This window comes from Aphelocoma coerulescens, chromosome 3, assembly GCF_041296385.1.
Source record: "Aphelocoma coerulescens isolate FSJ_1873_10779 chromosome 3, UR_Acoe_1.0, whole genome shotgun sequence".
NCBI classification, from domain to species: domain Eukaryota; kingdom Metazoa; phylum Chordata; class Aves; order Passeriformes; family Corvidae; genus Aphelocoma; species Aphelocoma coerulescens.
In genome coordinates, this window is record NC_091016.1 from 58,768,938 (window position 1) to 58,794,388 (window position 25,451).

Sequence of the window (25,451 nt, forward strand, 5' to 3'; positions counted from 1 at the left end):
TAATTCTTTCAGCATGAAGTGATGAGTAAAATAACTATAAATAGATAAATTGGCTAGATTAGATAGATAAATCAATAGATTAATTGTAATATTAATTAGAATCCCAAGGAAGATTATTATCAGCAGATTATCTGAGATAAATATCCAAAAACATATATTTGGTTACAAACCATAACTTGGTGCTCCTTAGAGACTGAACAAACCCATCTCTTTGCAGTAGAAAACCTTCTCCTTCACCCCAATTCAGCAATTTTTATTTCAATCTCTATTTTTTCTGTCTGAATAGTAGATTGCTTCATCAAACATCTCTATATGCACATCTTTTGCCATAATACCTGATGAAGTTGCTTTTCTTTCCCAGTTCCTTAAATTTTTATGACAGCAAATAAACCAAATGCAATTCAGAAAGCTACAAGATCTGTAGGAAAAGAAATACAAGTCCTTAGGACAAGCTTGCCTGGAGATCTGAAAGGCTGTGTGCAAGCTAACTTGTGGCATGCACTAGTAATAGGCATGGAGAGTTTGGCACACATGAACACCTGGATTAGTCTGAGTGTCACGGATCGAAAGATCACAAGGCAACTCTTGTCAGAGAAAGGTGCTGTACTCATTAGTCCTTCCCATAGGCTTTCTTAAAGGTGGGGTGCCTGTGCTTTGTTCAAATATAGAACTGAAGCCCTATTTCCAAATCTCCATATGTGATGGCATTCCTAGTTACTCCTGCTATATATTTGGTCCCTATAAACAGAGAACTTTATGCATCTCAGGACAAAGTAGAACTTTAAATATTCATCTCTGATTATTTTGTTCATTTCTGACATCCCAGCATTCTATGGGAAACCTTATCAGTAGAGGCAGAAGATAACAGCAAAAAAATCTAGCTATAATCTTTTCCTCTGAGAAATATAGCCAGCATTATATGTGGAGTCAGTTATTTATGCCAGTGTCTTGGTTTGAAAGACAGGTGTCTGCCAAGGAAGACAGGGATCTCCCTTGAAATTAAAGATGTAACCCTCTTCCCTCCGAGTTATTATAATTTTGAAAACAAGGGGCTTTTAGGCAAAGATGTGGGAAATAGGAATAACAATTCTTTACTATTATATATCTATATGTGTATAACCAGTCAAACAAACAGCAATAACTGTGGCAGTAACAGCAAACAATCCCAAACCCAGTCCCAGCCTTCTCGGCTGTCGGGCCCTTTCCCCTCGGGTGCAGTTCCGCTCGCAGCCGGCAGGGGCGCTGGCGGCTCCCGGTGAGCAGGGCAGGTGCGATGGTTCCCCCGCGGCTGCAGGGGGCGCTCCGGAGCGAGCTCGGGGAGCACGCGGCACCGGTGCCCTGGGATCCCGGGGAGGGATGGAACAAAGGCTTCACAAACCCCTGGGCAGCCGATCCCGGTGTCTGGCCGGACCCTCGGGAACAGCAGGCTGGAACAGTAGGGACGAGCACAAATCCCGGGTGGCAGATGAGATGTATCCAAACTCAGGAGCTTCGGTGGGATCCCTGGGAGGTCTCAGCAGGCAGGGTGTGCAGGGCTACAGGGTAGCGAAGGCTCAAAGCAGCAACAGGGGCAGGGCGGCCATGGCCCGGCTCCCAGCAGGGCAGGAAAAGGTGGGCTTGGGAATCCCGGGGTTTCTCCCTGAGGCACCCAAGCAGGTGGTGAAAAGGTCCCTCTTTCAGTAAGGTGGGGTGTTAGGGTCCTGGTGCAACAGCCGCTCCAGCGAGAAAGCTCCACTCACGGTAGAAGGAAGGCAGCTGAAAAAGCAGAAGCCTGCAGTGCTGACGAGTTCCTTTCACCACAATGGCAGCCTCTCTCTCCATCCTAACGCTGAGAACAACAGCCCACAAGCCCAGGTGAAAGAGAGTAGCCCATTGGACCCCTCATTCTGTGGCCAGGTCTTTTCTTTCTCCCAAGCACCCAGCAGTTTGTCACCCCGGCAACATATATGGGAAAAATTCCTCAAGAGAAAAAAGAAAACAGAAGGGGAACTCCCAAAACCCCGACAGTCAAAAAGAGCAAAGGGACAGTAGCTAGTTTATCCTTGACTCTCACAGACACCCTAAATTCATAGACAAATAACACACACAAGATGAATGAGGCTCAGACATCAAAGCATGAAATTCATGCCAATACATGCCCCCATTTCTCTTTAAAATAGGTTGATAAACCTATCTACTAAGCTTAAGTACTGAATACATGCATGCTGTATGTATGTTGCCATTGGGAGCTTGGGCATACAGAATTTGAGAAGTCTAGAAAATAAATCAGTAATTTATAGGACAAACTCATAGGGCACACCCTACTGAAACACTGCTGTCACAGGAAGTCTGCAATCAGAGTTTATATTAAGCAGGATGCAGAATGTAAAGATATGAAATTCATCAACGAGTGGCCATGAGAAATTGCTGTAGAGTGGAAGCCATTTGAATGCCTAGTAAGAAAATAAGACTGTCACGGTAAAGTTAGTGAATCTTCTGATATTCTTTGCCGTGAACTAAGCTCCAGGCCTTTACCAACAGTAATGAATTAGACATCCAGATAAGATACAGTTTTCTTCAATTCAGAGTAGGGTACCAAAGCACAGGAAGCTTTAAACCTTCCTTCTTCATTAACAGTGAAGGTACTCACATTTTCATGCTGTGTACCACAACCTCTGTTGCCTGAAAAATAAACTGTGACTTTCATTTACAAAATACCCCAATTTCACAGTTCTAGCTCTCCTTTGCTTATTATGTCTAAACCTTCAGCTATACTAATCCATCTGGAAAAGCCTTGCAATAAAAAATTTGTACCATGACTTCCTTCATTGTACCCTTCAGGTATGATTTGACCAAAACCCAATTGTGAATGAGTGAAAAAAATAGGGGAAAGAAAATGACAGAACACACTAGTTTCTATATCAGTGCTAAGAAACCTTAGCTCATTTGTATTCCCCACCCTCAACAGACAGTATATTTTGGAGACTAATAACATAATTTTCCTAAAAGAAGACAGCAGATGTTGAAAACCAACATTCTTTGAATCACAGAGGACACAACAGTATCCAGGACCCTGCAAGAAATTCCAATGCTGTAGTTTCAGAAGAAAACTGCTGCTTTGTGATGTGAGTCTAAGGAAACAGAAAGGATCTTCAGTGATGGCTTCTGATGTCCTTTGCACTTTAGATAACACACAACATGAAGAAAGTGGCAGCTGAGACTGGGCAGTGACAGAAGTCATAGCTATGACTACCAAGGAGTATTACAGGGAGGATGCTGCAGTAATGGGTGCACACTGTCCACAAACTCGAGTGCAGAGTGGAGTTTACCCACAGACAAGCTTCCATGTAAAATGAGATCTGGACCTTAGTTATTATATTTTTAAGTGTGTCTCTTTATCTATATACTATAGGTGGGAAGTGTTTCACTCACTCCTTGCACGAGAGTGTTAGGAGCATGCCAGACCTTGATTTGCAGGAATTATCTGAAGAGTAAGTCAATACTGATATCACAGTTTGTCTTTGGCCTTACACATGAAAAAGCCCAAACAGAATCAAACCCCAAAACAAAACAGTGAGCTGATTGTTTTAGGTGGGGGTGCCCAGGAATTATTATCCATAACCTGAAATTTCTTAGTTCTGCACACCGGCAGTCAAGGTGTCAGAATAATCTCATGAAGATGTTCTTGTATTCTCTTCACCTCATCTGTACACATCATTGCAAGTCACACTTACCTGTTCAGCCTTGCCTTGAGTAGAAGGGAGCAAGATTTGTGTCTCTCTTTGAGCTTGTACCATCTCTAGCAGAGATCTTGCATCAAACATCAGCTTTGGCTCAGTGGCTTAATGTTTAGGAGGCAATTTCTTCTCCTCCTACTACAACAGCAGTTTCAGACTAGCCACAGCTTTAAAACCTCCCCTCCAAGGGGTCTGAGAGCAACCAGCCAGGCCAGTTCAAAGAGAAACCCTAGTCCATTCTTTGTTCAACAGGAAGGAAATCAAAGTCTGCATAACAAAGCTTTTCAGAAGACCAAACATCAGCAGTTTTACAGTGATCTTTAATTTCCCATTTGGTTCAAGAAAAAAAAAACAATCAAGAACAATTATTACCCAGAACAAAGCTCTCCATGGGCTTTCCATCTCTAAAACAGCCTTGTTAATGATCTATTCTCAGTGGTCTGTCCTCCTTTTCTTTATGCGTTTCCTGCACACTCATTTTCAGTTAAATTAAATCTTCCTACTCAGGTTTTTTTTACTGTCATTTTGTACAAGAAGTACCGGGACAAATCTTTAAAGAGACTCTGAAAGCCTTACTCTTCATCTGAGTCACCATTCTTCATGGGACACCCTGAGCTGCATTCTCAGGAGCTGGCTGCAAGCATCCAGGCTCTCTCCCCTCCTTCCTGACTGAGGTTCTGTGTTATTCCAGCTTTGCAGTGCTTGTGTTGGTGCTGGTTACAGGCATCACAGCCCTTAATGAGTCCTTTAATTCCATTTGCAAAAGACTGGCATAGACCTTGCATAGTACTGAAAAGTGTCAGGGAAATGTAACATATTTATAGCCAAATTCCCATCTTGCTTATAGTACCTCAGTAAATATTTCATTGTTTACTGCTTTAAGGCCCACTGATACATTTAAAACATTATCCCTTGGGCAACTGAAGCAATGAAGCCTGGTTTCCTACAGCTTCATCCCTGCTTTGCATTCACTGGTACCTTCTAACAGTGAAAACATAATGGGATCCCATGGTCTTTCATTCTCTCTTGTTGCATGAAATTTGTAAAAAGGGGTTATTTTTGAGACAACTGCCGTACAAATTTGAGTATAACTGGCTAATGGATTTGTAAGTTTGGGGGTGGAGGCATGTTACGTAGATGTTATGTAGTATGATACAGATTTTATCTCCTTATAATAGAGATTAAAATAGTTCTCTGGTACTTCAGATATCCTACCTAGGGCAACCAAAGGGTAAAGAAGCTAAACTGTTACCCAGGATGCCATTCAGTGCCAGAGATTAAATACAGTAGAAGAAAATATCCCAGGCTGAAAAGAAAAATAGACAGGACCAGGCTACACTTGCTAAGAGAGTATGTCAATGTTTAGCACTGAGGATGAATCATAAGTTGTACTGCTTACTGTCAACAGATGAAGCCAGGAAATAGGGTGTTCAGTGGAGCAAAGCAGGACCTCTGTAATCAGAGTGGATAATCTAAAACATGTCACTGCAAGGTGGGGAGGAGGGATTGACTAACCCAAGAAGATGGACATTGTTCATTTCAGCTGCCAGGATGAGTAAGTAAAGATAAAATAAGCTTTTTGATTCACAACAAGCTCTTTCAAGTTCCTGACTAAAGAAGCAGCATTTTGTTACCTGGATTCTGCCTTTTCTGAGTCTTGCCTCAATTTCACTTGCACAAGCAGGCTGAAGAATTTCAAAAGCTTCAGGCAATTTTGTATATCTGTCTTTTATAAGCATTGCCCATCAATTCTCTTCAGAGAAAAGCTGGGTCCTTGCATTGCTCCTTGATTAAACATTTACTGACTGCTAATTTGGTAATGCATTGCCACTATAAATGATTACTTGGGAGGTGGTGGAGAGATGGGTCTGAAATGTCTGCCTATTCCTATAGCCTTCGCATCCTGTGTGCTCATACAGGATTATTAATCTTTGTCAGGAAGGTCAGGAAGCATTACACTGTGATTAATGGCAAATTGCAAAGGTTTCTGATAACTGAGCTCCAGGGATTGTAGTTGAAACCTGTTAGATGGCTATTAATACCTCCTTTGCCCTTCCTGTAATTCACTGTGGCTGCAGATGACTGTTGAAGAATTGCTGGCTTTTCCTCTTGCAAGGACACTTATCCCCCATCTCTCTCCTCAAGAGGAGACCTTTTGTATTGCCAGTTGGGCACTAATGAGGAAGCATCAGTGGATCAGGAACAGCTGCATCCACATTTCTGTCCCTCTCCACAGTTCACCATGGTAGGCACTGCCCTCTGAAACAAGCTCACAACTAGCATGCTGGAGCATGTAAAAAGGTGAGATAAAACATTCAGTGTCAAAGGTGTACAAAAAGTACAAAGACTGTTACTTAGTGAAATCTGTGCAGGAAGTATTTTCTGCACTCAGATAATTTTAATCCCATTCTTAGAGACTTCATCTGAGGCTGCCTACTTGAAAAAAAATAAAAAGCCAACAAAAAACTATGCCAAAAAAACCCCCAAAACCCCACCAAAGCAAAACTTTTTTTTTAAACTCTAAACTTAGCAAATACACATCCTGCTCAAATGTAAGACACTATGTCAAAACAGGGTTAGGGAAAGTCTGGCAGGCAAACCTGTAGAAGAACTCCAGTGTGGCTGCTCCTCTTGCTAGGATAGGAAGGAAACAAAGCCAGATCTTCTGTCTTTGGGAAATGTTCCTGGTGATTCTGACCCCTTGCTCTTTACACTAGAGCACTGGCTCTCTGCTGCTTCCAAACCACAGGTGGGGTTTCAGAGCAGGAATATGTGATAAGGTCAGTCAATCTCTCTATCCTCTTTGGCCAGAATGTTTCTGCTAGAGTAGAAAGAGTCTCACAGGTTATGTTGGGTGAGTGTGTGGAACAAGTTCTCCAAAATGCAGTCAGGATGTTAGGGGAGAAATGGTGGCTAGACATTCAGGGAGATATCTCACAGGGATATTCGAAGACACCTCAGTGTCTAGTCTCTGTTCATTATGGTGTAATTTAGGTACAGAACTGCTTTGAAATTCTTTCATGACTGCCCGTGTCATTTCTTAGATACCTAAATATATTCTAAAATTTAGCTCAGACAGGTCACTTGAGGCAAAAGACCTTTCAGCTATGTGTTTATATGATTGTGGTTCTTGTTGATTTCTCTCTGTTCCCACAATAAATTGAAACCATTAATTTATAGATGGTTCAAGCAAAAGTGTGTGCTTGCATAATCGATAATGTATCTGATTTTAAAATAGTAAATGCAGAGAAGCAAGTGTGTGTAAATCTTTGGTGAAAATTGCTATGCAAATGCATAATCTGTAACTTTTTTTTCAGGACACCTCTTCCTGTGTCCTCTAAACTGTGTTATAAATGCTCTCCGTGGAAAACCACTACATCTTCACATTAACAGTCCTTATGGAAGGATGCTGTAAGCAGTATCAAATTAGCTGCCATAGAATTTGGCCACTTAGTGCTTTTGCTGTCAATGTCATACCCCATGCTGAGTCACTGATAAGTGATAGAGCTGATATAAGCGAATACATTGACTGAGTATTTACATTTATTTACATGTTGTTGCCACAAGTCTAAGAAAATTGCTAAATGTATGAAATAATCAATCCACTCAGCAGCTGAAGATGCAGTAGTAGAAACGAAGTCCTGCTAGGTTTTCATTATTACTGTGAGAGAGACTTTTGGGTGCTATAAAAGTGTATACAAAAGGGTAACAATTCAACAAAAATAGCTCACATTTAGAAAAACCTGCATGACTTTTGGAAGAAAAGATATAATCCAAACAAACTGGGAAGATAATAATATAAGATTGTTTGGGGCTGCAGCATTCTGTAAGACAACTTGAAAGCTTATAGTATGTGTCTGGATTACAGTATCTGTCTTACTGTTTAATACTTAATGTATTAATGATACAGGATCATCTGTAGGTTACAAATTATTCACTGACAGGGATATGTGGACAGTGTCATTCTGTGTTATTTGTTATGGGCATGTCAGTATGCAATATACATAATTCTAAAATGTCAAAAAAATGGTTCATCAGTGAGAAGGCAATGCAAGACTTACTGGAGAGGTGCTAAAGACCAAAGGAACCAAAGCATTTCATGCCCCATGGAGCTTTGCTATACGCATATTTCAGTTCTGTGACTCTTGTAAGCTTCCCCAGAGGAAAGAATATTGAGATCATAAATGGTGGTCACAACCACCATCATTTAACTTTTATTTTAGTTATATTTGTCTGGTGTAGGGCTTAGGTCAATGTCTTATCCAGAATTATTCTCTATGCTGATTCAGAACTGGACCCTGTAAAAGCAAAGATAAAGACGCAACACGTGTCTGATTTTCTGCTTACTCATATCCAGAGGATAAAACTGTGAAGATTCATTATTTTGCCTCTGTTCCACTTTACACACAGGCATAGACAGTTATATAGAATAATAGAGAATATAGGCTCAGAGTCCTCTGAAGAGTGGGCCTTATTGATACCACACACTGACACCAGAACTTGACTTTATAGAGGTCACAGCAAAACTCCTATTGATGAAAAAGGGCACAGGTTTCATTTCTAGGGGTTTACTTTGCTTTCTCCTCTCTCATGGTAGGAATGACTGTAACGAAGCCCACACTGAAAAAAAATGTTTTAAAGGTTGGGCTGATATTTTAGTTTTGAATAGTGTTTATGAATTCATGAATAGCCTGGTTAGAAGGAAAATTTATTGTTGCACATACAGCTGATAAAATAATAACAAAAGCAAAGCAAAAAAAAATTTCTGAAATATTTAATAAAATTGGTTTTATTTGTGAGAAAAATTAGTGCATTCTCTTTAAATTATGCCATTTGGAAGTAGCAGAAACACTCTTGTTTCTAATAAAGTGTAGGTGTTTGAATAGAAACATCAGCAAAATAACACTACTACAGTAAATTTGGAGGGTTTGCCAAAGATGTGCATATTTTATCCTATGATTTAAACAAGAGAAATATTAAAACAAGAGTATTACAGAGACTTGAAGAAAGGCTAAAAATAACTTGATACAGGAAATATTAAAAGTCTAGCTCAGAAGGAATTGTAAAAGAAATCATACCACTTTATGAAGGCCTGTAAAAAAGAGAAGCAGCCAATTAGAAACATAAGAGGACATAAAAGAAAGCAAATAAGGTGAAAACATAGGTCATAATTTAAAAAATATAAAGAAATCAGGAAGAAAGATTAATCAAATGAAACTGAATAACAAATGCAATAATAAAAGCATACCAAGAGAAGGAGAGGGGCTGTTTAGGGCACTACAGCATGAACAGTTCAGCAGGGATGGTCTATAGGGGTGGCCTTTATTGCAGTGATATTCCTGTACTAGTTTTGTTTACAAAAATAGTTTCACAAAATGCTTTCATAGAGGAAAAGAAAGGAATTGTTCTTCACCTGGTATTAGCTCTTCCTGGGTTTGGATGCTATACGTTGATGAAAGACATGCAAAACATATATCTGTATTTGTTATTATCCAGATAGATAGCTACTACTACTGGAATGGGATTCCCATTGCCCTGAGGTGTCCCAAACGGTAGAATGAGCTGATCTCACAAATTTAAATAGTTTAAAAAGCAGCCCATGTATTGCCAATGAGACAAGATGAAGGTCAACAAAGTAATTTCCTTAACAAAGTTACTTATACTGGAAGAGAGTTTGAGACCAGTTTTTCAGCATTGCACTAATCAGTGAGAATTAGAACTTTCATGAAATGTCCTTTTCCCCTTGGTTAAAAACAACATAAATACAGTGAAATTTGTCTGGTAAGAATTAAGATCTCCAAGCAACAACCATTCATCCCCATTACATTAAATTCCCAGCTGCTGGAAGGTGCTTCTTTGTGCCATAGATAGCTCCCATTGCTCTCAAATTGCCTTACTGCACTGCTTTAGTCTGTTGATTCACTACAGATTTAAAGTAATGAGTCTGGCACTGTCCAAAGCACTTCATGATATTTCCTCATACTCAACACAATTATGCTGGAGAAACCCAGTGCCATCGAGTGGTGATTACTGGCACCCTGAAAGAGTCAAGAATGAAAAGAGAGTCTCAAAGGGGGTTTTGCTAACCAAATAACCGGGGTAGTTGCAAAGAATTAGCTCTTTATTGCCAGTCAAAATTCAACCACACTAAGAGCCTTCTTAAAGCACAATTGCTGAGAAAACTTCACCAGAGAATGCTACAAAGGATTCACCAAAACTCACCTGTCATAGGAAACAGATAATAAGGAATAGGGAAAGGGAGGAAAAACTAATGCTAATGAGAACATAATAGATTGTGAATGCAAAAAAATTTTAGACTTGCAGTTTAAAATATCACTATATAACTATATAAATAAGCATTAAATAGTTTATAAGTGTAGTTTAATATATATTTAAAATATAAATTTGCTTGACTTGGCTTTACTATTACCAATGGTACTGTTGCTGTTCTGTCACCTGTTATTGCCTAGGGCCCTGAGTTGTTGCCTCTGTTGATTTTGGCTGTCAGTTCCCAGAGTTTGATTGATCATTGTGAGCAGCAAGAGAATTGTCTGGTGAAAAACTGCCCCATCCTAGAATTTATCAAAACAAATAATTGGCAGGATTGTGGATTTACACTTTCTGTGTACAGTGTAGGAATCTAAAATAAGTATGAAACCCAGCCTTACAGGCTTTTTATTTCAACTGGGTCAAGGAAAGATTATGGCTACATCATTCCGTTTGCTGCACAGTTGAGCAGCTGAGGAAATTGCTCATTTATTTGATTTTTTTTTATGAACTATGTAAATCTCAGCATCAGGCCATGCTTACTGTCAGAGTCTCCAGGCCTCCAGAAGAGAGGTTATACTGCACTGATGTCAGTAGAGGGCTGAATATAAACACTATAGGTGTAGACATAAAGGGGAAAGTTACATAAAATTAGTAGTAAAAACAAGTCTTTGCACTCCCTGAAGCAAGCAACAAAAGCACCTTTTTGAGTGCAGTTCTATACATGTTACTGTTGCCAGCTACTTGGGCTACTACCCAGCACTTAACCAACTATAAAACCAACAGTAAACTACAGAGAGAGCAACTCTTCACACTGATGGTAAGTACTCAGAGGCTAGATCATAAGAAGAATAAGGTTTTCAGTTTATCTTATCATAATGGGATTATCTCACCATTCTTGATTTTGTTAATATGAACAAACTGAAGGACTGTTGAAAAAAAATCAATCTGCTTTTATCTAAAGCCTTTATATCATGAACAATCCAAGAACAGCAGGGTTTGTGAATTCTGGAGCAAGACTGATATAGAAGATCTGTTTTAATGGCAAAATCACAGCTGTGTTGCCTTCGTGAGCACAGCAGGTTTACAAGGTGGATCTGAGTACATACATTGTTTTTATATGCAAGTGTGATGGGAGGAGAAGCTGTTGTAGGTCTGTCCTTTCCAATTACTGAGTTTATCTGCTTATGTTTGAGCTCAGATTTTTAGTATAATCACCATAAAAGGTGGGGCTCAGCCCTGGGAAACTGCATAATTTCTCTACTGTTACAGATGATGATCAAGTACTGCCTAGCACATTCCTTGCATTTACATTAGCCCTTTCTTTATTTTGCTGCTAATCTCTGGTTGAGAGCTTACACAGCCCGGGAGCAGTGTCATACTGCTCGTCCTTTGAAATTCATCTTTTGTTGTTCCTCACAGCCATGCAAAATGGATCTCACAGAACTGTTGAGAAGTAAGATGATATTTAAAGCTCCTTTTCTGTACAAGTGGAGATGACCCCACTGACAGCAAATATCCAACAGAAGGTTCCTAATCCTGAATTGCCATCCCACTAAGATATTCACAGAAATATGGGGGTAATGGGTATCAGATGTATAACTTTCTGAGGAACATTAAACCTCTAGTAGAATAAGGTTAAATTCAGACAAACCAGTTACAGCTCTGTGTCTTGCAGACAAAGTCTAGGTTATTGTTTGGGGCTACCTGTGACTGCTCATAAATTTAGAAATCACTGCCAAGGGATGTTAAGCACTTCCCTAATCTTCACTGTCAGTGAGAGCCGGCATTGGCTTTTTGGAGCCCATCCATGGGTTAAAACAAAAAGCCTTCCCTTTTTCTATCCACTTCCACAACTACATAACAATCCCAGGGATGCCCATCAGGCCCTAACTGCTCATCCCTGAAGCTAACTTTGCAACCAGCTGCTGTTGCTCATCTGACTGTCTCTCTTATGAACCCAGGGGCAGAGAAAGGTGTCCTTGTTCACTGTGATATAGCTAAAAGAAAAAAAAAAAGTCCAATAGCTTTTGTGTTACCAAAATGTTTTGCTGCTTGCAGAAAGCCCTGAGTAGCATACCAACAAAAGCATGACCTTCCTGCACAAATAATGACATATGGAAAGGCAGCTCCTTCTGCAGGGCAGTGGGAACAGCAGGTTATGAGTGATGAAAATCTTCAAGGGCACTTTATTTGAAATGGTGCTATGTACTTTCTCTGCCCTAGTGCAGACACACCACTTATCACTCTAATTGAATCAGTGACTTATTCTTATAGACAAACATACATATTGGCATTCCTGGAAGGCTGTGAAAGACACAGGGATAAAGACAAGTAGGTCCATACTGTCTGGAGAGTTATGTCAGTGTCATTTAATGTACGTGTTACTCTAACACCCGTGCTATGGTAGCACACTGACACAAAATGACATTCTGATGTATCTAGACATGTTGCCTCCCACGTGAAAGAACCTTTTTCTTCTTTATGGGTCATAACTTCAGCATGTACAATAATACATTTCTCATTGGGCTCAGAGACCCATATCAATTTCCAAAACCTGAACATCTAACTGCCATTGTTCTGGTTTTCCTTTATCATTTTTATGTTTTTTACATATCTCATTGACCTGCATATCTCAATGTCTCAGTTCATTGCAATGACCAAGGGAAGCTTCCCTTTTAGTTTAGGATACTTGAAGATCACCATGCAGAATGGCTCAGACTTCATCAGAAGAGTAACTGGTGCCCACCCTCTGCCAGCACACCCAGCTGGGACAACAGATGGTCATTCAGCCCCTCCGGGCAGAGAAAAACTTGACACCTACTTCCCCCTCTGGAAGTATTAAGGTATTTTCAATGATGACTAGGTGCAGAGCATCAGAATTTCATCTTCTTTCAGGTCCCTAAGTGCCAGGAAGGAAAAGAGTTCAAACAGGTATCCTTTCTCACTGGTGAGCAGCTCAATGTGCCACCAGCTCTGCCCCTGTAAAGAAGCACCCAACACTCCTGTGTGGAAATCATAGTGCCTGACCTGGATGCTCTAGATCATCACACAGGGACAGGTGCCACGTTATTAGGTTGCATAACATTTCATGTCAGTGCCTAAACAGGAGACTGGCTATAGCCTCTCTGCTCCTCCCAGCAGCAAGAAGTGCTGAACATTTGGATAATTTATTAGTAACTCAGTGTCTCACTTGTCTTAGATTACATGTACTTTGAGGTCCTGAGTTTTACAAATTTAAGGCCGACAGCACTCTGAATGTTTAATGACTGAAATATGAGCTATATATATTGAACACAGTGGGTTATTTCAAATCCTTAATCAAACTGGTGTGGGCTCTTACTCCCTGTAGATAGCCTGCAGTTTTCTAAAATCCATACACCTGCTGTTCAGTGAGTTCAGTTCATAGAATACTGCCAGCAAATGAAACTTCAAGACATGGGTGAGGCCAACTCATACCAAAAATGTGATAAATAATGGCGGAATTTTACTCATCCATTTTTCACTGGGGACGTGAGTGTTTGTGACAGTAAATTATAAGTTGATATCATATTTGACCCCATGATTGATGGTCATAGTTCTGCTGCTGAGGTCCAAATTATAGAATTACATTCGTCATCTTGGAGCACCCTCTGATGAACGTCTCAAATGCAAAAACTCAGGAACTATGTCTTCTCCAGAAGCAAAACAACTAGAAGTAGTTGTGCAGAAATAGACTCACTTTAATCCCAGAAATAAAAAGGGAACAGAGTTGGTAGGAGAAAAAGAGACACGTTGTGAAACAAATATTCTCCATGTCATCTCCAATCTAGCTGGGAGGAATTCCCTGGGCATTTTACTTACAGAATACTTATAGTGAAAATAAATAAAGCAACCTAAGTTTGAGATACAGACACAATTAATTTAAAAACCACAAACAACAAACTGCCGAACACCCCAATGCCTAGAAACTCACATCCCAATCCAATCAGTATAAGTAAAAAAATCAGCTTCAGAAAACAACCCTTCTTGGAGTCATTGTGTGTGTGTGTGTGCACTTCTGGCTCAGAAGTTAGTAGCCAAGGAAACTGGATTATTGAGGCTGAAAAAGAAAACTCTAATCAAAACCACAGCCATCAGTTCTGTGCTACTTATGACATATCTGGGTTTTGTTTGGGAGTTTTTTTGTATTATATGTTATCTGGAAAAATATATTTAGAAAAAATGTATCAGTCATAATCTGCTTAACTGCGGAGCCATAGATCCTTAAGACTTTTCATTTTCTACACAGAATAGAAACTGATGTGGAATGGAGGAGTGAAAGAATGCCTGTTTTTAAGAAATATAAAGTAAATGACCAAATTACAAACAGGTGGAAAAAAAGATTTATTTTAACATTAATGAAAAGTCTTACTGGGCTAAGAAGAAAAATATTCAATTTTAAGTTATAAAAACTTCTCCATGCAAAGAATTATAAGTTGCAAGAGCAACTACTTGTATAGTGCTTGGTGATTTTAAACCATTACTTTTTGGCAGTCACCCTAATCTGATTTTCCAATGCATTGTTTCCCTCTCAGCCTATTATCATTTATTACAAACACATATAAAACCAGCGATTTTTATAGCAGTGATTTTATTAGTCCATTTCAATTATGTTGTTTGTTTTGCAGACTGTAATGACTTTAATCCTCAATTTAAATACATAAAAATTGCGTAATCCAATAGCTAATTATTAGAATATGTGGAAAATTATGAGTAATTACCCCCCAAAAAAGCCATTTGTCTCATGTAGATATCTATTGTGTATCTACTAACTATTTTAAAGATAGTGGAGAAAAACCCTTTTGAGAGAACAAGGATAATGAAAATGAGAATTCCTCTTCATTGCATCTTTGACACCATAATTAGCTCCCTTTCCTCCCAAAAAGATGATGAGAGGGGGGCATGTGGGAAAAACATGTTATCTAAGTAACAATGACTAACAAGAAGAGTAGTGAAACAGTGACTTCCTCTTCTAATTCAGAGAGAGCCAATAGTACAAAAATCCTGCTGCTGCACTCCTAGCACCAGGACTCCAATATTTTTCACTTGCATGTAATCAGAATATGACTAATGCTGCAAAAAAAGACAAAAAAAGACAGTTTTCATTATAATTCTATAGCAAATTTTCATAAATTGCCACCAAGTGCTTTCAGACTGCAACTGCACCACTATACCATAAAATCACACCATAAAAAATTTCCGAAGTACATTAGAAATTATTAGATATGGGAAAACTTGGAATTCAAACAGGAATATTTTCCTTTTTTTTCCTTCCCAAAATCTCCATTTATTTTTCTGGCACCTATAATGCCACCAAAGAAATACAAAGGAGACTACCTTCACAGTTTAGGAAAATCCTTTGCAAGTCAAACAAATAATTCAGTAGTAATTTCAGTGTGGTTTTATACCTGGAAACAAGGGGAGACTTTACGTTTGACCATCCAAAGTGATGAAATGGGAAAGCTACATTTGTTCATCCAGAAATAGTTAAACACTTAAAATCTCACCAACACACATCCCAGAGCCTCTTTTCCAGATATTTTTCTGTTTCATTCTGAAATATAATTTCTAATGAGCAACAAGAGAGTAAGCCAGCAAGGTATGGTAAAGTGGTGAAAACATTTTGGAATGGAAACTCTTATGATTGTGTTTATAAATTAACAGGCAAGAAAATATTCCAGGCTTAGCTCTTGGTAAGAATCCTACTATTCCTGCTTGAAATTTGAAATTGCTTACAAATATTTATCCCTGTGAAAATCTGAATTATTACATCTTTCCAGTGTGGGAGAAATTCCAGCAAGCCCTTCTGTGAAAGATAGCACATGTTTTCTTATATCAAAGCCTGTACCATGGGGTTAACACATGAGTCTCATTTTCATTTTAAATGCTTTTGGTTTTGTTGGGTATTAGCATATCTGTGGGAATTGCTCTGCTCCTGAACCTAAAGACTGCAGGGAAAGAAAGAAAATAATATCTCTCTACACTATCTACACTACACTACACTACACTACACTACACTACACACTCTTAGGTAAGACCATGAATCACAAGCAAAATGCAGAGGAAACTTAAATCCTTCTACAGTAAAGCAAGAAATTATTTTAAGGCCTGGATGTTCCTTTAATCCAGCCCTCCCAAAATATACTCTCTCTGGGGAAATTGTCCTGGGTCCTCTGTAGGTTTGTTTGTCTGGACATGCACGGAGACTAACCAGCTGTGAAATGATGCTTCCTTCTCTACTCATCCCTACATATATTTTTTATTCCTCCTCCTGGCTCCAGCTCTCTAGACAGGGAAGAGGGGACCTTCCTGCCTCCTCAGCCAGGGCAGGTGCTTTCAGAAACCCCCTGCCAACTACAGTGTATTGATTGCATTGAATTTGTTGTGTCCTTGGAGAGACACTTAAAACAAGATGGAAGATTTAGCTGGAGACCTCCCAGGAGTTTCAAAATTGCTTTGGGGATACAGTGGAGCACCCAAGCTCATAAAGCAGCTTGCTGATGGAGCAGGCTGAGTGCTTGGGAAACATGGCAGCAGGGCTTTGCTTGAGTGATTTCTCATGCAATTACCTACAAAGCAGCTACTAAGAGTTTTCATTCAGTTCTCTCCAACAAGACTGAAACACCCCTGATTTTCCACAGAATTATGGAAAGCTTGCAAATATTTGAGCAATACATAATGAGATAAAGAAACAAATAATTATGACCAATCTCCTACGGACCAATATGAAAGACAAGGGAATTCTACTGGTTTACCCACCACATTATACACTATCCTACAGCAGATCATAAAGAGAAGTTTTATTTAAACTAATTTATCTACATGTCATGCCTTCATCACTTATAGTTTGGGGTTTATGTAATGTTCTCTTAGTTATTTTTTTTTTAATCTACTGTCAGACAGAGTTATGTTACAGTGTTACATGTGACTGTCACTTAGAAGGTCAATAATTAACATTTACATTACTGTGGAAGAACACACCTGGAAACCCAGAGAATGAAATATCAAATCCACAGGATGTAGGTTGCAATTTGCACCTTTTAAACTATGTAAATCCATTAACAACACAAATCTTTTATTCGAAAGGGGGAAGGCTTTAAGATCACTATGGTGGTCTGCAAGTGTTAAAGTGAACCCTAAAACCAGAAGAAGGTTTTGTAGGTACAGTTAATTTATGACTCCCAATAACCATACCTTACAAATAGGTTGTACCTGCCACTGTACTGTCTAAGTTACCATTCTCAGTGATAGCTCAGAAATAGATGCCATAATTAGTCAGGCTGTGATCCTGACAAAAAAATGCTTCAGGTCCTTGAAAATTGTTGGTGTTAATTGCTGCTCTTCTACCAGAGCTTCTTGTGTAACTATTGGGTTTTTCATCAGAGACTACTGTAGACATCTTACACTACCAATTCAAGTTCTATAGCAGATTTTATAGAGATAGCACTTCTGTGCAAAGAGGTGACTGTTGCATTAAAGGGATTTATACACAGCTGTTATATGGTTGATTTTCTAGTCAGACTTAATTAACCTATGCTTGTCTCATCCACTTCTAAAAGAATGAAATCAATGCAAATGTTATTAGTGCTACTAGCACACTCCATTCTTTCCAAGTTAGAAAAATAAATAATTGTATAAAAACACTTCTAAGTAAGCCCATAAAAGCAAAATATGGTATTGTCCCCATAAGACCTTGTCCATAATACATTTCTTCTGGAAATTTATTATCAGAAACTACTGTTCACTCAGCTGTATCATGGTCAAGTAAATAGTAGTAGTATAGAAAATGGCACGATCAGTGTTAAAAAATAATTTTAAATAAGCTATGTTCAAAATCAAACTGACACCACACTAGCACACATGAATTGAACAGAAACAGCTGGAACAACTTCCTTCCCTTTATGTCTAGTCCCAGTTTCTGTCCTTACAGAAAGGAGAGCTGAGTGACACAGAGGGTATTTCTGGAATCATTACAGCATTTTTGTCAGCATATCCAAACCAATCCAGGCCTCATTCAGAGGCACCTTCACATATCAGGTTGCAGAACCTGTACCTTGTACGGTGCAGCTTCCAGGAGTTCAAGTTGGACAGCTTGAAATTGTCACATTTCTAGGTGTTCTGGTTCAATGCAGCTGTGTCCAGGAGATGACACCTGTACCCAAGCTAAATTTTAAAAAATGTGCAGTCCAGTAAATTAAGGTTTTCATGTTTTGAACACTGAGAAGAGAGACAGGAATAAAGGAAGATCAACTGCTTCAAAGTCATCCTTGAGGCAGACACATTAAAGAAAAAATATCAAGTGTGCTTACCTTACCTGCTCAAGTGAGACAGAGGTATGCACACACAGCACCCTCTAATGAAAAAATCATATCATGGTTGCAGGTACCTGAAGTAAGAACACAAAATGTAGGAGGAATCTAAGTATTAGTCCTAAACATCAGACAAGTGCATGATTGAGCCAGAGGGGAAAAAATTATAATAAGTGATGATAATAATGGTAAGTACACAAACATGAAAGAAGAAATCACATGTTATGTGTATCCCGAGAGAAAAAAAGAGGCAGCAGTGCTCCATCTACACAAGCTTTTAATCACACAAAAACAATTGGAGCTTTTTTCCAGCACATGCAAGGTCTCCAGTCCAAACCTATTCAGTTACCTACTGGAAGGCTGGGGATATTACTTTTTGTAAAATATTACTTTTTGTAAAACTTCCTTGGGCACACTGACAGGCTAGAGTAATGCTACAACAAACAAACCAACCACTTCCCCCACCCAAAATCCCAACTCAACAGCTGTGGGCACCAGGCATGAAAATAGCCAGAGCTAAAAGCTAACAATAGATCAGCTACAGATTCAGACTTTGCATAGAATAGAACTCCCTAGCTCAGAGTGCTTCATTCCAGAGCTTCAGAGAGAGCAGAAAATCCATTGCTCTGCAGAGCAAACCTCCACCACTCAGAGCAGTGAGATTTGGCTCTTTGATGGACAGACAAAGCCAAAATATAAGCAAATAAACCAGGCAATATTTCACACCACTAGTGGGTCACAAGCCCAAAATAAAGATATAACCAATGTCTGAAAAAGCTGGAATACAGAAGAGAGATCAGGGAGAGGTGCAGGAGCTGAATGCAAAAGAGCTAGAAACATAGAAAAACAGGCAAAATAGTATCATGAAGTGTGTTTTAGACTTTTCACAGTAGCTTCATTTCAAGTGGTATTTCTTTCTCCCTATCCTTCTTGCATCAGGTAGGAGGAGCAAAAGGCCATTAAAGGGATAGGATTTTCATTTCCATCCCACTGTCATAGAGTTCTGTTTCTTAGGGGACAAAAACAATCTCCATGAGGGATTTTCCCATGCGTGATATGTGTTGGAAAACAAATGCTATTGCAAGAGTAGCTGTTTAGAAGACTGTGTCCCCCAATAGGATCATCCTATATTATCACATTTTTTATTTCTTAGCAGCATCAAGTAGTAAAATATAGAAAATGATGTGTATATAATTCCTGTATATTTTTCTAGTATTGTTCATACTGTTCAAGGTATACTTACCTTACTCCACACATCTTGGCAAAATATGCTTAAATATACAGATAGTCATCTTTTACTGCTTGGTTATGACCATTAACCAAATGCATTAGGCAGGCTACCTGAAGTAATTTTCTTTCACTGCTGCATTATTAAAAGCAAAGAGTGTTATATTGAGTGATAAAATTAGTTTAGGAGCATAACTTCAGCCAGATGAGAATTTTGCAAAGCTCTGAAGAGCCTAGACTCCTATATTTTTAGTAATACATTTAATTTATCACTCTCCATGGTTCGTGAGCAACCAGTATTGCCTTCAGAGTCCTTCTGAGAAACAACATCCCATGAGCAGTAAAACAGTAAAATGCATTGTATCTCTCCCTTGGCTCCAGTTGGGAAGCAGATAGCTCGCATCAGAATTATTTCAGAGATATTATACTTTCCACTCATGTACATGCAACTTTATTCACATAAACTACCTAAAAATAACTTTTTGGTGACATTTTTCTACTGTACCACAGGCAGGAGGATATACATTTATGCAGGACTAAAATGAATGCAGCTCATTTACATCAGTAAATTGGGGTTGGTGGATTACATTTTGTGTTCATGTGCAAAAGTATTACTAGACATATTACAGATTTTCCAGACACTAATGGTGATGATTTTCAAAGAGCTTAGCACCAAAAGGTCTTTTTTTAAATCAAGGAATATTTCTGAAGGTTGCTAGTGGCATTTGCATTGACAAAGCAATGTTTAAATTATAATTAATAGGATGAGATTTTAAAAAAAGTTTAAAGGATATTTTTAATAAAGGAATTATAGTTTTAAAACAGATTAATCTTAGCTCTTTGAAAACTATCTAGGTGTTAATTTAAAATGCTGGTTTGCCTATTTTGGGACAAGATCAATATTTTAAGTGTTGATTTACAGTATTTTAGGCACAAATAAAAAAAATAATGTTGAACTGTATTCAACTAAACTCAAATTTTCAGCAGTTAATTACTGGTAAAAAACTTTAAAAAGTTAGATGATCCTTTCTGAATAGAGTATGACAACGCTCAAAAAATTACACAGGAAAAAATGACTGCTGTAAATTCTCAGATGGAAACCTGTTCTTACATGACATCTGGTGGAATAAAGTTTCTAATTAGAAGAAGTCCAAGTGAATGTCAGAGTCAACTAATTATTTCATCAGCCATTTAGAGGAACCAATGATTTCACAGAGAGATTACAAAATCAATGAAGGGGGAACGAAAACATTTTGATTTAAACTGTTTCTAATGTTAATTGAAGGGCACATTTTTCACTGGCAACATATTGTTAGGCAGTCCTTCTTGGTTTCCTTCACTCGCTATAGCAGCAAAGTATGGCCACAGTCAGGCTTCCCTGAATGAACAGGTACCAGAGGCTCTCTGCTGCTGATGGTCTTCCTGTCCTCCTTGGCATTAACTACATATGCTAAACTCCAGATTTTTTTTTTTGCCAGATTCTCACCTGGCAGAGAAAAAGAGAAATAGAGGGATTTTTTCTGAGTTGAAAACTGAGGAAAAGAAAAATTAGAAAGACCGCCTTTTGCCTTGATTGCCCACAGCAGTGAGCACAAGTAGCTGAACACCCACAAAGTAGTTAGAAGCTGCTATTATTTTGGACCAAGATGTTGCTACTTTGTACCACTGCTACAAGGCTCAATAGAGCTTTATTTGCCAAGGGTAATTCTCTATGCACAAGTAAATCCTCTGATGTGTTGAACCCATGGTCCTCAGATACAAGTCCCCCAAGTGACTCATCTCCCTTCTCTATCAGCTTCTGATTTCATGAATACTAGCACTCCTTCTTACAACAAAGCAAGCTACTGAAGCAGGAAATCAGATGGCAACCACACACTTTGTATTAACTTTAGACTTCACCAACATGAAATGTGCATCCCAGATGTCTCAGACAAGCATCTCTCTAACCCATTGCTGCATTTAGCCCCCTTGCTCCTGTGACAGCATGCAGTTACACAATTCCTGTGGGTTAGGTCAGTGCTATATATAGATGCTTCACCAGCATGCCAAGACTTGAGCAGCTCCAGGCTGCTCCTCAGAGGTGGGTCCATTCATCATATGACCTTCTTTCCCAGTGCTCCAACAGCAGCTCCCAGCTCCCAGTAGAATTTTCTCATATCTACTCACAGCTGGGATGTGCAGGTGGGCTGATGCACAGCCACCACCTGGCTTCGTCTTTTTTGATACACTGGAATGGTTAGGATCCAATGGGAGTGATAATGCCTGAAAATACAGCAGCATGCTGTGAATGTCAAGCACATGCCCCACATACTCCCTATGCCAGTTCTGAGACTTGTGACTCAAAACCACTCAAAATTCAGAAGAGCATGTAATATCAAGACTTGTAAATTATTTAGATAGTCAGTTTAAAAAATGTCTGTAATTTCTTTTGAATAAGGCCAAAAATTTGGGCACTGATCAATGATTTTACCAAATTTCTCCAAGTGTAGGCATCCACTCTGCTTTGACTCATTTGAGTTGTTAATTTCCACTATTTTCCAGAGCTTCATTTCACTTTGAATATGAGCTTTATTCTTATCCAGTTTTGGTAGTATGAATTCAAAATAAACTCACTGAAGCAACATTTGAGTTAGGGACAAAGATCGTAAAATAGAGAAATGGGAATTGGAAGAATTGATAGCTAAAAAATAAAAAACACCTGTGAAATTGTTTCATACATTACCAGTTTAAATCAATTTTTATTTAAACTAATCTTATTTCCCATTAATAGAAATGTTTTCATTATCAACTGCCTAATATTGGGGTAAGAGTCTAGATAGCAAAAGTATCTCTTCCTGTTGGAAAAGGAAGTGCAACCCTAGAGAGCATAACAAGCCTGTAACGGGTAGAGATTGCATATGAATGAATGAGCATTGTCACATCGTTGTAGTCTTAGTGGGCACTTGCATTCACCTTCTTTTCTGTGGGCCAGAATTTCAAAAACCAGTGCAAAACCCAAGCTGTTATTGTGATGCTACAATTTGTACTGAGCAGCGTACAAAGACCTGCTGGGATCCTCTGCACTACTCCGAGTCTACTCTGCCATACATGTAAAATTTAGGTGATGTTGCCAGGCTATCTTAACAGGCAAGAGAGATGAAAAAAAGGCATCTCCAGGAGATGACTTGTGTATCTTTTGTGTGTGTAAAGGATAAAAGGACCCCTGGAGCTGTTTCTCTGTTCACTGATGAAACCTCTTAAGTACACTAAGACAACTTAGACCTCTAAGTTACACTAAATTAACATCCACATCATACATGTGGGTAAATACTCCAATTTATGTTGACATGTTGATTCCACATGAATGAGTGGCAAAAATCTGCTGAACCCGAGTGACAAAAATGGAAACATTTTCAGTGTGAGGAATAAATGTTTACTTACAGAAAAGACGTTTGCTTATTTTGCAAAGTGTGTGTTTCCATCTCCCTGTTGCAAAACTTTCTATGCAGTCAAGAAAACAGAAGGATATAATGTCTAGGAGCAAGACCTTCACCTTTGGCTTATGAACAAAAGGCAGCAGACACAGACATTGTTCCACATGGATGTCAGTGGTAGAATTGATGCACTCCTCACAACTGCCCCACCATTTACTGAAGGCTCAGAGACCAGGCACTTACTAAAAGTACAGAGGGATTTTTAAAGCGGATTCTAAAATTTGCCCTTTCAAAATTGTTCAGTTTATTTTGTAAAATGGCTATAAAGCCCATGATAATGGACTCACATTTAAATCTGGTGCTGTTATTTTTCTACTGCTGCACTACACATTAGAACCTCTATCACTGCATTGGCAAGTTTTTAGTGCTTTGTTTTTATTAAAGAGAAGATAGAACTGTGAATGATTTTAAGATAATCTTTTTATTAGTAAGACTTCTTACATGAGAAATAATAAAATGCTTAGGAACCCCATACTGAAGAGAGGAAAACTGTAACAAAGTTAATTTTATTGACCTGCACTTGGCTGCATCATCACATAGACTGGTGGATTGCAATCTACACTCGAGGGACCCCTGGGGGCTTCATGACCTTCTTTTACAAGAACCATATGGTTTCTGCACATCATTCCATAAATCTAATGGAAATATATTGACAGCTGTAAATTAAACCCCATCGCATTAGACAGCACTTCAAAAGCAGTAGTTTAAAGCCTCAAATGATTGTGATCACCTTCTGGCCATGGGCTTATTGATCCTAACATTGAACACTGAGTACAACCCAGTTTGCTGTGCTGTGGGGAACAATGCTACACAAGTCACTTTGTATTTTTGCCACAAAACAATCAATATTGACACAGCTTAATGAAAATTAAGGTAGTGGATACATTTGTGAAAAGTCATTTGCCTCTTTTCCACAAATAAATGCCTTCTAATTCGGGGCTGGGCTGGTGTAGTCTTCTGCCTAAGATATAACAAAATAAATGTTAAAAATATGGACGAATTCAAGCAAGAGCAGACGAGGGTATCATCACTTGGGTATTGCACACTAACAAATAAAACTGTGGTACCCACAGGAAAGCCTTCCCATCACTCTCCAGTATCCACCATCTTTTTAATATTTTTACAACACCTCTACTCATACTTTTTTCACTTTGGTTTTGGTCAGAAAAATCTCAAAACCAATTTTAAATAAGAATAAATTAATTTTTTTTTCACCAATGCTCAACCCCTGGTAAAGTAAGAAAGTAAAAGATTTTTGCAACTCTGCATATAATTTTCAATGTATTTTCATAGCTTGCCACAATCTTGTTTCACTGAGCTTAAGGCCAGAAGGGGTCTTATATCAACAAGTATTGCTTCATACAGGCCACTACATTTCATCCATTTCTTCCTCCATTGAACCTGTCACTTTGTGTGTTTAAGTGTGTATTTTATGTATTCAGGAAAGGCAATTACTGTTGATTTTAAAACATAAAAGAGAACATCCAGCAGCATTTCTTTTTTTTAATTCTTAAGCATCCTCACCATCAAATTATTTTTTCCTCCCTTAATTTCTGAACAGGAGCCAAGGAGCATCTCTTAGCTATGCTGTTTCTTTGTAGATGCTAAAGAACCTTTTGATACTCAGTGTCCTCTTAATCAAATTACATCATCTTTATTGATAAGCTAAGCAAATTCACATGGTCCAGTCCTTTCCCTCTCCTGCCTTAGCCCTCCACACACCCTGTGCAAGACTGCAAAGCCAGCACAAGCAACCGAACTGATTCTCCTGGTCACCTTCTGTCCCTCAGCTGCCTTCTCTTTTCTGCCTGTATGATATTTATGCAGCTGGGTGGTGAATGAGTCTAAAATATGCTGGTCCAAAAGAAATAAAAGAATCAAGGGAGGAAACAATGCAGAGAGTACAGATCTGCAAAGGGTAGGCTTGCTGTTTTCAGACAGTGCTCTGGTTTATGCCAGCTTTGTGTGCTTGTGCAACAGTGAGATAAAGCACTCTTTTCAGCTCATCAGCCTTTTTTCTTTTTTTTTTTTTTTCAAATTTCTCATATCAGATATTTTAAAATCACTCTTCAAGTATGGGCTCAGGAGGTAAAGGTCATCTAAGAGTATCACTCCTGCTAATGGCACTTGCCAAAGCAAAACCACCTGCTAACTGGTATTCATTATTCTCATATTCATTATTCTTCTCTTTCCATGGCCATGGTTCTCATTCACCTTTTCCACAGTACTGGACAAGGACTCAGGTGGAATAGCTTTCACATTATAATGTTTAAATGGTTTTCAAGGTTAACTGTCTTCCAAGATACAGTTCCCTCCAGCAATGGCATCCTAAATTGCTTAGAAAACATGAGCACATCTCCTATAAAGATAAATGTATGTTCATATTTCTCATATAACATGATTTCATACATGTGCATATATACATAATGTATAAAGAT